The sequence below is a fragment of the Calypte anna genome, chromosome 15 (assembly GCF_003957555.1).
Source record: "Calypte anna isolate BGI_N300 chromosome 15, bCalAnn1_v1.p, whole genome shotgun sequence".
Lineage (NCBI taxonomy): Eukaryota > Metazoa > Chordata > Aves > Apodiformes > Trochilidae > Calypte > Calypte anna.
In genome coordinates this window covers 11,088,882-11,104,482 of record NC_044261.1, presented here as the reverse complement: position 1 = coordinate 11,104,482, position 15,601 = coordinate 11,088,882, and the positions used below count along the sequence as shown (strand labels likewise).

The window sequence follows — 15,601 nt, the reverse complement described above, 5'->3', positions numbered from 1 at the left end:
GGCTGCCCCATCCCTGGCAGTGTTCCAGGCCAGGTTGGATGAAGCCTTGAGCAACCTGGGGTGGTGTGAGGTGTCCCTGCCCATGCAGGGAGTTGGATCTTGATGATTTTCAAGGTCCCTTCCAACCCAAAAATGGTCTGAAGGGTTCTGGAAGCAGAAGAAGGAGGCACTGATGCCACAAGCAGCACTGCTGCAGAGGGATGAGTCCTTAGGGAGCCAGGGACTGGCAGCTGCAGGTACCAGGTTGGTCCCCAGTGTCACAAACACATCTGCTGGGCTTGATCCAGCACATCTTGAGGTCCTATCAGCTCAAACCAGTATTTGCTCCCCCTTTGAGCCAGGATGGGAGAAGGTTCAAAGAGCAAGTGTTTGTGCTGGCTTCTTTGTGTCACCTGGAATGATCCTGGTGTCACACTTCGAGGACATGTCTCTGCTGGAACAGGACACTGGTGTGGCACCACTGGGAGATGGAGCTGCTTGCTTTGCCTGTGGTGCTAAGACCACACTGCAGAAGGGCTGTGAAAGCCCGATGCTTCCTTCTTTCCCACTGTTTATTATAATTTTGCATTTCCCTCATGTCAGACAATGAAAATAATGCAGTCAGGTTTGATCTTGCCAGGAGCTTTTTCCTCTTTCAGTCTCTTTGAGCTCCAACTTTGGTTTCACTTGCAACTGAGAAAATTTCCTCCTCTGTGGGTGGCTCCCTATACTGGAATGGTATCTAAATATTGTGGAGCCTTTCCCTGACATCTAAGGAGGGAAAAATAACAAACTACCCAGAGCAATTCAGTGCCAAAGCACTGTAATTTATAATTGCAAAATGCCTCAGGGAGGATCAAGAAATAAAGGAGATAGATGTGGAACTATCTAGAGTACTACATGGAGAACACAGAAGAGAAGAGAAAGTAGAAAATATAGAGAAAAGAGTATCTCAAACACCCTTACCAAGGGCTGAAACATGACCCACTTGGTTTTCCAGTGCTCAGTAATAGACACAACTCCTCTGTGCTTCCTGCTGCACCTGGTGGAAGAGCTTCAGCATCTCTTCCTCCCACCTTCTGCTGCTGCTGGCTTAGCCAAAGTGACAGTGCAGCTGATGGAAACACGTGGATGGTCAATGTTTTGTGGCACTGGACCAACCTCTCCTCAGATAGGCTCATTCCACTCATTCCAACCTGTCCCCCCACCAGCAGCAAGCAAAGGAATCAATGAGCAGAGCTTAGCCCAGCTGGATTTCACAGAATCCCACAATCATTGAGGCTGGAAAGGACCTCTGAGATCAAGCCCAGCCTATTTGTCCTGTCTCTAGGTCCTGTCTCTCACTTTGTCTTGTCTCTATTTGGATCTGGACATGCAGTGGCAGTGTCCTGCTTCCCTTCCCCTCTCCAGGTGGGTCCTGCTCCTCATGCAGAGGATGCACAGCTCAGAAACAACACCTGCTCCAGCTGAGCCTCTTCCCCCTTCAGCAAAGCAGCCAGATCAGTGCCTCATGCAATCAGGTGAGTTACCTCCCTGCACAACAGGGGTTCCCTGAGGTTTTTTTGGGATGACTGAAGCCTCCTCCTCAGCTTCCCAGTTGCAGCGCTCTCCCTGTTTCTAAGAACAGCCAGCATAAAATAACATCAAAGGGGACTCTCCAGTCTGCACTTCCTAAAACACAGTACTAGGCAACAGCAGATGGGAGCTGGCGTTATGAAATATGCATAACCTCACAGATCACAAGGTAGCACTTAGCTATCTGCTAATTAAAAGGCAGCTGCTTCCTAATGCAGTGGGACAAGCCTGATAGAAGCCACTGCATTTTCCCTGCATGCTGGCTGATTGATGAGGAGCCCTGCAGCTCTTCCCTGCCCACCTCGGGGATGCCAAAGCGACCCTTCAGCCTTCTGCAGCCTCTTTCCAAAGATCCAAGCAGGCAGACAGTGGGGATCCCCCTTGACTCTCCAAGCCAGAGTGGAAAGGGTTAATGCTGAGACTAGGTGGAAGCCTTTTTGGACATCCCTGCCAGCTACAGAGCTGCTTCCTGCACAGAAGAGCTTGGAATGAATAAAAGAAAGACTGTTTCATTGAATCAATCCCTCTAGCAATGAGCTCTGCCTTCCCACTGGTTATTTTCATTAATTAATTACATTTGTATTCATGGAACATGCAAGAGTCCCACTCATGGTCCAAGATCCCACTATGCTGGGGTCTGAACAAACAAAACAAGACAGCTCCTTCTCCAAAGAATTTCAAGTATGGAAAAAAGAGATGAGATGGCTGCAGCCAGCCAGCCACAGGGTGCAATCAGGTTGTCTGGGCCTGGATGGAGCTGTGAGCTGAACATATTTTGGGTCACCACCACTGTGGTTTTGCACAGCAGTGTGATGCCAAAGGTGCCTTTTGCATCATTCTCATGTGTTGAGGACATGGAAAGCCCAACTGGGTCCTCAAAGTGTTCTTCCTCTAGTTGACATGTTCTGATCTATGGGCTTATCTGGGGCAGAGCATTTCTCCCTATGCTCAACATCCATACTGCAGAAAGCAGATGGAAAAGGTGCTCCAGCTTTCAGGACTTTGGCACCACCTGGCCAGAGCCTGGAGGTGCTGCTCAGAACATCCCTCGGTGCCAGCCCACAACCCCCAGCCCCAATGAGGCTTCCAGAAGACAGAGAAGGTTTGGGATGCTACAGGAGGGAACTGCAGAGAGGTTCTCATGCTCAGCACTATCCTCTCCAGAATCCTGGGATCAAAGAGACACAAACTCCCAGGCAGCAAGATGCAGATTGAATGTTAAGTGGCTGCACACAGCTCCCAGATGGAGCTTCCTCTTAGCAAGGATGGAGTCATTAGGAATGAGCCTCTTATTTATGTGACAGAAAACCAGAGATGATGCTGAGATAACATTCCAAGGTGCTTCCCATTTGAGTCATGACAAATCTTCCCTGCTTCCCACTTTTTTGCCTCAGTTTCCCAGCCCTTATCTGAGGATGTTTCCTGGTGACTGGTAAAGTTCAAGTGTCTCCCTGCCTTCTCCCACCAGCTGTGAAGCAGTGCCTAAAGACCAGGCATGGGAAGAGAGGATTAGAGAAGGGGGGAAAAAAATCAACCTCAAATCATGTATATTTTTAATGTGGAAAATTAAAAAGCAAACAACTCCTGAATCTATTTCAAAACCAATGGGATGAAAAGAATTTGCAGTAGAAATATATGAGGTCTTTTTCTGGTCTTCCTATTTATACCATTTGAGCTAAGCCAAGGGATAAATTCTGTCCAGTATCTCCCAGGACTGCAGAGTGGGGTAATCACAGGAGTGTGCAGGATGCTTAAAGTAAAACACAGCTAAAGGCTTTGCAGGAGGTCTGATCTTGTTAGGAGATCTCAGATATGAACCCTATATGGGAGGCAGCGAGGGCTACAGTGGGTTTTAGATAATCCCTCCCAAGGATGTGAGCCACTAAATCTGCAAATATTTGTCAAAGGTAAACAAAGGGTTGCTTCAGATGAAATACACAGGGAGGAAGGAGCCAGACTGGAATTAGTTTAAGCAGAGAGATAGGCTGAAGGAAGGATTAGAGCCTGCTGTAGAGATCAACTCCAGGGAGCAAAGCTGGGATTGCAGCTGCAGCACTTGGCCCTGGTGGGGATCCCATGTGGAATTTGCTGTATTTCCTTGGTAGCTCCTGTGGTGACCAGGGATGTCACCTCCTGTTGCACATGGGGTTGTTCCCCCCCCTGGGCAGAAGCTTTAAAGTGGGAAGCCAGGTGTCCAGTCTCCCTCTTCATAGCTCCCCAGTTCAGAGGGGCTGGCCAGGCAAGCAAAAAAAAAAGCAAACCAGAAACCAAAGAAAAAAAAGCATGAACCAGGGTAGACAGCAAGGGACTGAGGGATGAAGCTCTTGGGTCATCATGTCATCACCCTAGGAGTAGAGGGAACAGTGCTGAATTTCCGGATCAATACAACCTTTCTGATGGGTAGTAGCAACCTGATACCCAACACCTTGATTTACACACAAAGCTGGGCTTGCACCTTCCCTCTTCACCAGGTTCTCCTGACCCCTTCCCACCAGGTTAGACCTCATCTTCTTGTCCCAGCAGGAACCCAGGATGCATCCAGTGACTCTTGATCCTGCACTCAGAGGCAGGAGAAAAGATGGGGAATTTATGAATAACTTTTTTGCTTTTCTCCTGTGAACTGTTTTCAACAATTAGACATCATTTGAGTATTATGCAAATTGAAGTGACTTGGCTTCTAAATATCATGAAAAATGCCCACTCCAGCAGTTTATGCCATATGGAAATTACCTATGCAGAGATGTTGTGAAATAAATCACCATTAAGGGAAGGATGGATTGGCCAAAAGTGAACAGCTGACAAGTGAGAAGTACATGTTCAGCCTGCAGGTCACTCAGCATCCCAGGATGGATCCTGCTCCAGGGGGAAGGATGGAGTGCTTCTCCATGGAAGGGGCATTGCTCTGCTCTGGGCAGGGAGGTTGCCTCTGTGCTTCCCAGGCAGGTGATGGGAAGCTGCTGGTTGGCTTCCACTTCAGCAAACCCTGTGACTTCAGCATATGATGTTTGGGAAATGGTTTGGCTGGAACTGCTAAACAAGCTGAGGTGTGGGGTACCACATCACTCTGCTCAGGAAACAAAGAGGTGGTGATGGTTGAACTGCAGTCTGGCATCATGAGGACAGATAATGATCTCTGTCAGCTTGCATCTCTCCATCCATCCATCCATCCATCCATCCATCCATCCATCCATCCATCCATCACTGCATTTGCCTACCAGGGCAAATGAGACCTAGGAAGGAGGATGGAGACCTCGAGTGGCAATGAGGAGATTGGAAGGGAGTGCAGAGGGACCCATGAAACCCCATGGGAATGAATCAAGGCAGGAGCAGGAGAAATGTGGCCAACCTTAGTGCATCTGCTTCCACGTACAATGGAAGAAACGCTGTTAGAAGACACCAGGTTTTGCCCTCATGACTGGGAGAGCAGAGGAGGAACCTTGTAGTCCTTTCCTCTGGAAGGGGATGAGGGATCCATAGTAGAGCAGGGCCTGGAGGGGCTGTGGTATAGCACATGGTAAGTGGGGTAAGTGGGGGGTAAGTGTTTAACCCCTCTGCATTTGAAGAAAACTCTCTTGGAATAATCTGCTGCAGAAGCAATAACTCTCTCAGCTCAACAGTTCCACTTAGGAGATTTCCACAAGTTCAGAGAGGTTTCAGTTTTTTTAGACATGACAAAAAGTTGTGTTTTTTACTTAGATGAGACAGAAAAAACATCTCTACAGGGGTGAAATATTCTCATCAGGCACGGGAAAAGATGCTGAATCCAGGTGAGAGGGAGGAGGTTTGGAACTAATGCTTCTTTCAAGGGTACGAGATGTTTAGCTGGACAGTCCCTCATCAGGAGCTACCTAACCCTTGGAAGAACCCCTGCTGGGAACATCTCACGGGAGCAGAAATTTGGGAGCTCAGTGTGGATGGGCAGATTTGCAGACATCCAGTGCTAAAACTGGGAGCTGTGCAATATTGCAACCACTGCTTGTGTCCCAACAGGAGCCAGAGGTATGGAAAAAAATGCTGAGTAGTGAGCAGGGCTCAAAGCCTCCTGAGCTGGGTTAGCACCAGAGGATGAGCCAGGGTGCCCTATAGCTGCAATCCCTGGCGTCAGTGCCAGGTGTAAATGCAATGCCAAGTGCCAGTGGCTCTGGGCAGCATTCTGAGACCTTTCTCTGGGGCTAGCAAAGCTGTTTGAAGTTAAGAAGTGCTTGCTAAGAGCTGAGGATAATCAGGCAGGTATTTCTGTGCTCATTTGGTAATGAAAAGCTTGGCTTTCCCCTGTAACCAAAAGCCCCTTTGATGCAGAGGACAACACCGCTTCTCTGCTTCATTAAATCTCATTATAAACATCCCCTCCCTCCCCCCCTTCAGCTCTGCAGAGCATCTGACTCCCATTGAAATTCAGTCTGCCCAAACCATCAGTGGAACTCAGCTCCCCCCTCTCTGCCTTCCCTTGCCTCCCAGTCCTCAGCTGTGATTTCTGCAGCAGTTTGGTTGGGGAAGGCAGAGCAAAGCACCCCCAGCCAGATGCCTCCCCCCTTCCTGCTGCTGACAAGTTGACTGCAGGCAGTGAATCAGAAATTGTAATTCTGTTCTCTTCATCCCATGGGCATCCTTCCCCCATCCGCTGGGTGAAAACAGCCCTACCCAGCTCCACCTCGACCTGGGGATTAGAAAAAAGGTCAAGGGCTGGAGAGACACAAGAAAAGAGGGGCCTCTGGAGTCTATTTTCTCTCCCTTTCCTGCCCCCACAGCATCCAGCAGGTGATGTTGCCTTTTAAGGCAGAATTTCTGAGGCACTGGGAAGGGGAAAGGTTTATTTTGAGGTTTCCAGCAATGGTGTGAAATTCAGATCTCGTTCAATAGCAGCTGACTTGCTCAAATATTAATTGATTTTGCTGCAAGGCTCCCTCGTGCCCCCTTGCTGCCTTTCCCTCCTTTGCATGGTCTGTGTGCCCACTGGATTTTTGTCATCATTTCTCAGCAAACTCTGTCCTGAAACCCCAGGATCTCCCCTGCTCTTCTCCCTGCTCCTTTCACCAGCTGGTTCCTCTCTTCTTTATGTCTCACTTGTGCCTTCACTTCTGTGTCTTCTGTATCTCCTATATCTTATATATCTTCTCTGCCCTTTTCTGAGGTGGCTTCTCTGCCTTGCATCTCCCACTTTGTCTGGACAGATTTGGCCTTTCCTGTCCTATGTTTGTTTACTTTCCACCCTGCTCCCAGCCCATCAAACAGGTCCTTCCAACCATCTTTCCTACACTGCCCACCAGGAGAGTCTGACCATGTTGGCAGGTCAAAGAGCAAGCCAAAAAAAAAAAAAAAAAAAGGCAATAAAATGAGCTGTTGTCTGGTAACTCCTAAAGCCACAAGGGGGCTTCTTCTGTAGCTCACATCTTCACACGCATCATCTGCTTTTTCCCCTTGCTTGTTGGCGAAACAAGTTCCTCAGGGATGGATCTCCAGAGCTGCTGAAACCCTGCTTGATGTCGTACAGAGTTCCCCAGGTTGCTGAGCACCTGCCAAGCAGGTAGCTCTACACTCACACAATCCTTTCCCAATGCTGGAGCAAGGTGCAGATTCTTCCAGGTAGCTTCAGAATTCCCATGTGCATCCTTTGCATTCATGAAGAGAAATTATGGGAGACTCCCCACTGGCTGGGGGTCCATCAGGACTTGCCTGGCACAAAGGGTCTTTGGGATTTGGGGGTTTTTAGGCAGTACCCACTTTATAGCAAGATAGAGCCTAAAGAAGCTCAAGCAGCAAGGGAAATCTTGCTTTCAGGGTGGTTGAGTGATGGGTTTCCTCTGAATGGGAATGTTGATGGAAAGGGATTTTAATGTTTCCCTAAGCACTTGCTATTCTGTATTGAAAAATTAAAAAGAGGGGTTTATCTGAAATGTTTTTGTTAAAAGTTCAGCAGTCTGAATAAGGAGAAACTTTGAAAAAGAAAAGGAAAAAAAGAGGAAAGCAGTTTAGTAAAAAAATACTCAATTCTCCATCAAAATATAGCTTAACTGGGGAAATACTAACCAGCTGTAACAATGTTAGATCAGGAGGGAAATAGCTGCAGATAGAATCTTATTTCTTGGAGATGACTTTTCATCAAAACTCAAGCTTTTTCTGCCAAAAAATTTCAATTGAAAATGTGATTTTGTATCCTCACAGGAATCAGGTACTTTCTGAAATCAGTTTGGCTTAGTCAAGAATCCAACTTTCCATCCAGAAACAGTTTGAGCATGAAATACTTGCCTTTCTCTCCACATTTCAAGTGACATGAACTCCCCCTCTCCTCTAGATTCCTCCTCTGCACATCAGAGAAATTGCTGAATTTGTTCTGAAATACTTGGAGTCCCTGAAGAGGTCATTAAGTAGTTCTTGGTCTTTTTGCCCTCCTAGCTGTTTTCTTTTTATTATTATTTTTTTCTGTCATGGCCTTTTTTTTTGAGGGGGGGGTGGTGGTTTTTTGTTTGGTTTTTGGGGGCATTTTTTGTTTTGTTTTGTTTTATTTTTCCTTCTGAGCCTGGTCACCCTCTGGGTGGACTGCAGTTAGGCCCATGGAATTCCCATATTTATTGGGCTTAAGAGCTATAATGACTGCAATAGTCACCCTCAAATGTTGATTGTTATCAAATTATTTACATATTAATGGAACAGGCCTGAAGGAAATGGTTTTGCTACAAATCTTTGGGTGCTGCTTTGTGTACAGAATAATTGATGGAATATTATAAATGTTTGGTTTGGTTGCAATGATGCATTGCAACGTGTGAGCTGGTGTATTCCAAGTGATACCTCTGAACCTTCAGACCACTTTACACCAGGGACAGCAGCAAGAGAGCTTCAGAAAGAGATTTTAGGCTTTTCAGAGGTTTCCTGATCCCAGCATCTAAGTCTGGCCTGATTCTTGTAATACCAAAGCTGTGTTCCCAGGACACCAAGGCAATGGCAAAGATGCCCTCAGCTGTCCCTAGAAAGAATCCACATGGATTCTCCACATGCAACATTTCAGGTTTCCTTTAACATCAAAGGGACTCTTTGCTCATTTCTTTAATTGACTTTTTCTGGGAGCAAAATCATCCTTAGTTTTTGGTGAAAAGGGAAGCAGGGGCTGATGAGGAAAACTCAGTTTCCTGCTGCCACCAGAGGTGAAGGGCTGGTCAGACTGGAGCCCCCTGCCCTGCACCAGGAGGGTTTTGGCCTCAGGTTTTGTGTCTGAGGACTCCAATTCACATCTAGAGTCAGAGAATCAGGTGCCACATGAACAAAAAGCAAACAGCAAATTCCTTTTTTTTTTTTTTTTTTACAAGGTAGAACACACTTTTAAAAGCAGTGGTGAGGTGGACTCATATAAAAGATAATGAGCCATGATATATTTGTTACAAAGCTAAGCAGTTAATCTGACATCCCCACGAAGTGGCTGCTGGGGCTGCTGCTGCTGGGGTAATGTGCTGTGGTTGCTAATGAGATTCCCTAGCAGGGTGTTTACCAGGAATCCCATTCAGCATGAGTTCAGTTTGAATGAATGTCATTCCCTGCAAGAGCCTGACTACTATCACGAGTAGAAGTAGTAGTAGGAGGAGGACTGTGCAGTGCCAGGAGCCCCAGGCATGCAGCAGGACCTGGGTGCTACGTGACACAGAGACAATGGTGGTGAAAACATCATAAGTGGAAAGTCTCAGCACCTTCATGGCAGGGGTTATTGGGACTTCTTGGGACTGAGGAGAGCTAAGGATTGGAGAAAGTTTTGCCTTTTTCTGCCTTTTTTCCATGTGAATCCTAATGCTCAGACAAGTAATAGTGTGTCCCCATGAGGAGCTGTATGAAAATAGTTCCTTCAAGATGGTCCTTGCTGCCAGCTGAGACAGCCTCAATCAGGCATGAAAGAAACAGGCTATATCATCTGCTTAGAATTCCTACCAGTCCCTGGTGTCCAGGCTTGGAAACGAAGCATATGGTAGACAGGAGCTTTTAAAAGAGTTTAAGGAGTCCTATGGAGTTGTCTTTGAGTTGTGAATTTGCCCCCCACACATACCCCACCCCCCTTTAAATTCAACAAAGCCTTGGGGGAGATATTTTCCCCCTTCATGTAACCTGTTCCCATTGACAACCTGCGTGTGACCAGTTCCTTCCAGCAGAGCCTGGACTTAGCTACAAATCAAAACCAAATGGTTTCCTTATCACAAGACAGTGTGTATTCAGTTCCAGCTTGGCTGAGGGGGAAAGTGAACAGGGAATACAGCTTTGAAGCACTATATTTGCAACCCAACATCCCAGTGCCACAGCATGCTTGGCCTTTCTGCCCATCATGGTACTTCTAAAAATGACCAAAGTTCTTTAAAGGCTGGAAAAACCTTTCTCTTCTACCAAACAGTGTTCAAAACACAACTCTGACCTCCTTTTCTATCCAAGGCCATGTCTTTCTGGTGCACAAAGTTTGTAAGCCGCAAATAAATACTATTAGAGAAGCTTTCTGCACCTGCTTATGAGGTTTCTAGGAAGAAATGAGCCCTGTTCACTCCTCCCCATGACAGTGGCTTCGTGCTCTGCTGTCTCACATGAGTCCCTCCAACCCTGGTGCTGAGCACACTGCACAAACACCTGGAATTAAGGCTGTGGGCCTGGAGTTGCACCATGCTGGCATCACAAGGATAATCATTACTCAGATTCCTCATTACTGTTTAATGAAGAGAAATGCTTACAGAATTGTCACTGAAAAGAAACCACCTGGACTATTAAAGACTCTGTCCTGAGCTTCCAGCCTGCTGGATTTCCAAGGAGACTGCCAGAGCTGCAGCAGCACAGGCAGATAGGGGGAGAATCTTCCCAACCTTCCAATCACACATTCTCACATCCCAGCTTCTGGGGATTGATCAGCAAAGCCAGGAGTTTGTGGAAATCCCTGCAGCACAAAGGCAGCACCGTGCAGAACCCCAGCACTATGCTGAGGGGCACCTCCCAGGATACTCTCAGGGGGAACCATATTCCAGAGGTCTGACCACTGAAGCTCCATCCAACCCTTCCCCAGGTAGATCTGGAAAGCAAGGATGTGTTTTACAGGGCTCACTCCAAAGGGTTAGTGAGTGATGCTGCTTTGGCTGCAAGCAGATTTAGCTGTCCACACAGGTCACAGATGCCATGGAATGGAGCAGAAGGAAAATGTCCCAACACTGAGGAATCGAGCTGTCTGCCCCAGCTGCAGACTTCAGAGACTTGGTCTCCCTGTGGGTAATTGCAGCTTTTTGTCTGTCTTGACTTCAGCCCAGAAGGGTGAGAGGGTGGGGGATCAGGGAACCTTTGCAGAATGGTGCTGAGGACCATGTGCTTTGGTGGTTAATGCCTCCCACCTTCCAGGTTTCCCAAGCCATGGCTTTTGCTCCCGTATCGATTTATTTTGGGGAATAAATTCCCTTCCTGAATTATACACCACCACAAACACCTCGCCCCCCTCAGCATTTATTCCTCTGGATGTATTTGCCATCTCTGGCTTAATAAAAGAAACAGTGTTAAAAGCAGCCCCGGCAGTGTGAGAACCTCCACACAAATTCCAAAATGTCACTTTGGAAGTTAGCACTTCATCTTTTTTAGCTGTGAAGGGTAAAGATCCTCCTCAATGCAAATTAGCACTGCAGCAAAGATGCCAAACCTTCTTTTCCTCCCCCAGTCATGGTAAGATTCAAGATTGCTGCATGATTAAGCTCTGGAAGCTTTCCCTCCCCTCCTTTTTTCTAAAACAAACATTAAATTATGAAAATAAATTTTAAAAAATCCCTTATGCTACTGAAATCTGGATGTTATTGATCAAATGGACCGAAGTCAGAATATAGAAAATCAAAGGTTATAGAGAAATATCAGCTCTTCATCCTTCATTTCACAGCCTTTAAATCAGTATTAAATGATTGCATTAAGGCAGCAGAATGTTAGAGAGGGGACTGGCTGGAATTTGGTAGGAATACATTTTTTTAGTCAGTGAAAATGCAAATGTGTTAGCAACAAAATGTTTTGCAAATCCATATTTGTTTTGCAGCTTGTGCATTTATGAAAGACACTTGGGCAATGTCATATTCTTTGGTTTTCAATCACTGTGCTTTTTTTAGTTTGAGGTTAATTAAAAAAAAAAAATATTCCAATTTGAAATTGAAATGTTTGTGATTTATCAAACAAATTTTCACTTTACCCAGAACAAATTCTTCTTTGAGTTTCTGCTTTTCCAGAAATTGCAGTTTAAGTTTTGCATTAGCTTAGAATTAAATTCTCTGATTCTATGAGAAAATCTGGGTCTATAGAAAAGCTAGGGCAGAGTTTTCACCGGAACTTCTCCTTTTGTATTTTCTAGGTCTTCAATTTGGATACTAACTTTGGGGAGCTTTTAACTTTTATTGCTAAAAATCTGTTTTGGTCAATATATAGACAGTGAATTAGTCATGAGCTCTTCTTCCTCTCTTCTTCCTCTCAAGTGGAAAGTCCTTTTGTGATGAAATCCGCAGAAGTCATAGAATCATAGAGTCCTAGGGGTTGGAAGGGACCTCGAAAGATCATCTAGTCCAACCCCCCCTGCCAGAGCAGGGCCACCTAGAGCACTTCGCATAGGAACGTGTCCAGGGGGGTTTTGAATGTCTCCAGTGAAGGAGACTCCACGACCCCCCTGGGCAGCCTGTTCCAGGGCTCTGTCACCCTTACAGGAAAAAAATTGTTCCGGATATTCAACTTGAACCTCCTGTGCTCCAATTTACACCCATTACCCCTTGTCCTGTCACTGGTCATCACTGAGAAAAGCCTAACTCCATCTCCCTGACACTCACCCCTTACAGATTTGAAAACATTGATGAGGTCACCCCTCAGTCTCCTTTTCTCCAAACTAGAGACCCAGCTCCCTCAGCCTTTCCTCATAAGGGAGATGTTCCACTCCCTTAATCATCTTAGTAGCTCTGCGCTGGACTCTTTCAAGCACTTCCCTGTCCTTCTTGAACTGAGGGGCCCAGAACTGGACACAATACTCCAGGTGCGGCCTCACCAATGCAGAATAGAGGGGGAGGAGAACCTCTCTTGACCTACTAACCACACCCTTTCTAATGCACCCCAGGATGCCATTGGCCTTCTTGGCCACAAGGGCACATTGCTGGCTCATGGTCATCCTCTTGTCCACCAGGACCCCCAGGTCTCTTTCACCTACACTGCTCTCCAGCATGTCAGCCCCCAACCTATACTGGGACATTGTGTTGTTCTTCCCCAAATGCAAAACTCTACACTTCCCCTTGTTGAACTTCATCATGTTTCTCTCTGCCCAACTCTCCAGCCTGTCTAAGTCTCTCTGAATGGCAGCACGGCCTTCCGGTGTGTCAGCCACTCCTCCCAGCTTAGTGTCATCAGCAAACTTGCTGAGGGTACACTCTATACCCTCATCCAAGTTGTTGATGAAGATATTGAACAACACCGGTCCCAGTACCGACCCCTGAGGGACTCCACTAGTCACACACCTCCAACCAGATTCTGCCCCATTGACTACAACTCTCTGACTCCTTCGTTTCAACCAGTCATTGCTCAGAAGGACAGATCTAAGGGCATTCTCCATACTCAGCTACTTAGTCCTGCTGAAAGCCTTTTCCATGCTGGAAGAGCCACATGGTTAATATTTTATCAGGTTCTACTGATGGGCTGTGTGTTGGCTGCACCTCTGCATACCCCTCATTGAGTTCCCACTGTTTTATTACTTTCTTCATGCTTGCCTTGCTGTGGACCCTTTCCAAATGCAGTCTCCATGAGCTTGGGATGGTTGTGCTGGAGCAATGTTTCACCTGGATGCCTTTGATGAAGGCTTCCTTCTGGGATCTGTGGGGGTGAAACGGAAGTCCAATGGCATCCTGGGCTGGCTCAGGAACAGCATGGCCAGCAGGTCCAGGGAAGGGATTCTGCCCCTGTACTCAGCACTGGTGAGGCCACAGCTTGAGTCCTGTGTCCAGTTCTGGGCCCCTCAGCTCAGGAAGGAGATTGAGGTGCTGGAGCAGGTCCAAAGGAGGCAACCAGGCTGTGAAGGGATCCAGCACAGATCCTATGAGGAGAGGCTGAGGGAGCTGGGGGTGTTCAGGCTGGAGAAGAGGAGGCTCAGGGGAGACCTCATCACTCTCTGCAACTCCCTGAAAGGAGGTTGGAGCCAGGGGGGGGTTGGGCTCTTTTCCCAGGCAAGTCTCAGCAAGACAAGAGGGCAGGGTCTCAAGTTGTGCCAGGGGAGGTTTAGGTTGGAGATGAGAAAGAATTTCTTTACGGAGAGGGTGATCAGGCATTGGAATGGGCTGCCCAGGGAAGTAGTGGATTCTCCGTGTCTGGAGATATTTAAAAAGAGACTGGATGTGGCACTCAGTGCCATGGGCTGGGAACCACAGGGTAGTGGATCAAGGGTTGGACTTGATGACCTCAGAGGTCCCTTCCAACCCAGCCAGTTCTATGATTCTATGAAATCAGAAGTCTTTAAGAATGAATCGTTTAGTGCTGAAGGACAGGGAAGAGGGTGAGCACCCTGTGAGCCAAAAATACAGTGGTCTCACTGATGGAGACCACTGCAACCACTGCCTAATGCAAGGCAGAAAGCTACAACATCACTGGCACTACTCACTGCACCCCTCACTTCTCCCTCGTGGGCTGCTGAGCATCTTGGATAGGTGGGAAAGAGCTGTGGGAGACAGTGCCCAAGATGTCTTCATATTGCTATATAAATCCCATCCATTCCCATAAGACTTCCACCACTCAGGAAGGCAGAAGAACATTTTTATGGGAGGGGAGATATTAATGAAAAAGAGGAAAAAAAAAAAACGAAGAAAGGAAGGAAAAAAATGAGTTTACTGGGTGACCCAGTGGCCTAATGGATAAGGCATCAGCCTCCGGAGCTGGGGATTGTGGGTTCAAGTCCCATCTGGGTCGTGTCTCCCAACTTTTGAGGCTGGGCCTCCATGATCCCTCAAGTCCTTTCCAACCCAGTTTATTCCAGACCAGTTAAGCTAAGGTTCTCATTCTACTTTTATTGTGGGGAGAAGCTAAACCAAATCTTTTTTTTTTTTTTTTTCCTTCCCCAGAGGCAGACAACTTGTTTCTGCTCCCAACCCTCCCAACAAACCAAGCAGGAAACAACAGTCATGACTAGAATTAATTGAATCAACCACCAAGTGGCAGAGGAAGAAGAAGAGCTTCCAAACCACACCTACAAATGGGCTGTGCTTTGGGACTGTGATTACAGTCAGATAAACTGTGCTACTTATGGTGAGGACACAACCCCAGTGCTCTGACTGACCATGATGACCTTGTCCAGGGCTGGGGGACACACCATAAAGCCTACTTGAAACCTGTGAATTGTACCAGCTGAGAAAAGACAAGCAGTTGTTTTTCCAGATGAGTTTAGATGCATGCAGTCAAGCTAGAGAATGAATTGAGGTTTCAGAATGCAAGTCACTGCTTTTGCCTACTAAGATATCTCACTTAAAGCAAGACTGACAGCTTTCTGGCAGAGACGATTTGTCACTTGTTGACCATAATGGGACTCCAGATGATTACTCAGATGGAGCCATCTCTCCTCTGCATCAGTGTTCAAGCAGCTGAATCCTGCCAGGTTCCCAGTCCCTCTGATCCCTGTGCTGCAGGAGGGAGCACTCTGCCTCCCATGATTAATGGCTCAGCATGCTGGCTGAGTTCAGGAGGTTAAGGCTCCTTCTTTCTTGCCACTGTTGGTTGTGTCCATTCATCCTTTAGCTCTCTCTCAAGTCACAGGAGTGACTACAACACAAGCCAAGTGAGCAGCTATGGAGCAAAACTCCCCCCTCTTGTAAATCAGATTAAAAACAACTCCTCCAAGATAACACCACTTCTTGTCAGAGCAAGGGTTTCATTTGGCATTTTAACCCAGTGCAGACCATTTCACTTTACCAAAACTCTGTAAAGTTGTGGGGTTTGGGCCAAGTTCAAACAATTACTTTTTTCTGCATCATTGGCCAACTCCAGAAAAGAATCACTTGTGGATCCCTGCTTGTGACAATCAGACACTGCAGTTGTGCCCTCCATTTGCAAAAAC

General features: G+C 46.9%; 1 non-coding gene across 1 annotated transcript; it reads left to right on the top strand.

The window, feature by feature from the left end:
- The first annotated feature begins 14,387 nt into the window (after nucleotides 1-14,387).
- Nucleotides 14,388-14,460, top strand: TRNAR-CCG. Its single transcript has one exon. It is a non-coding gene; the product is annotated as a tRNA-Arg (tRNA).
- The last annotated feature ends 1,141 nt before the right edge of the window (nucleotides 14,461-15,601 follow it).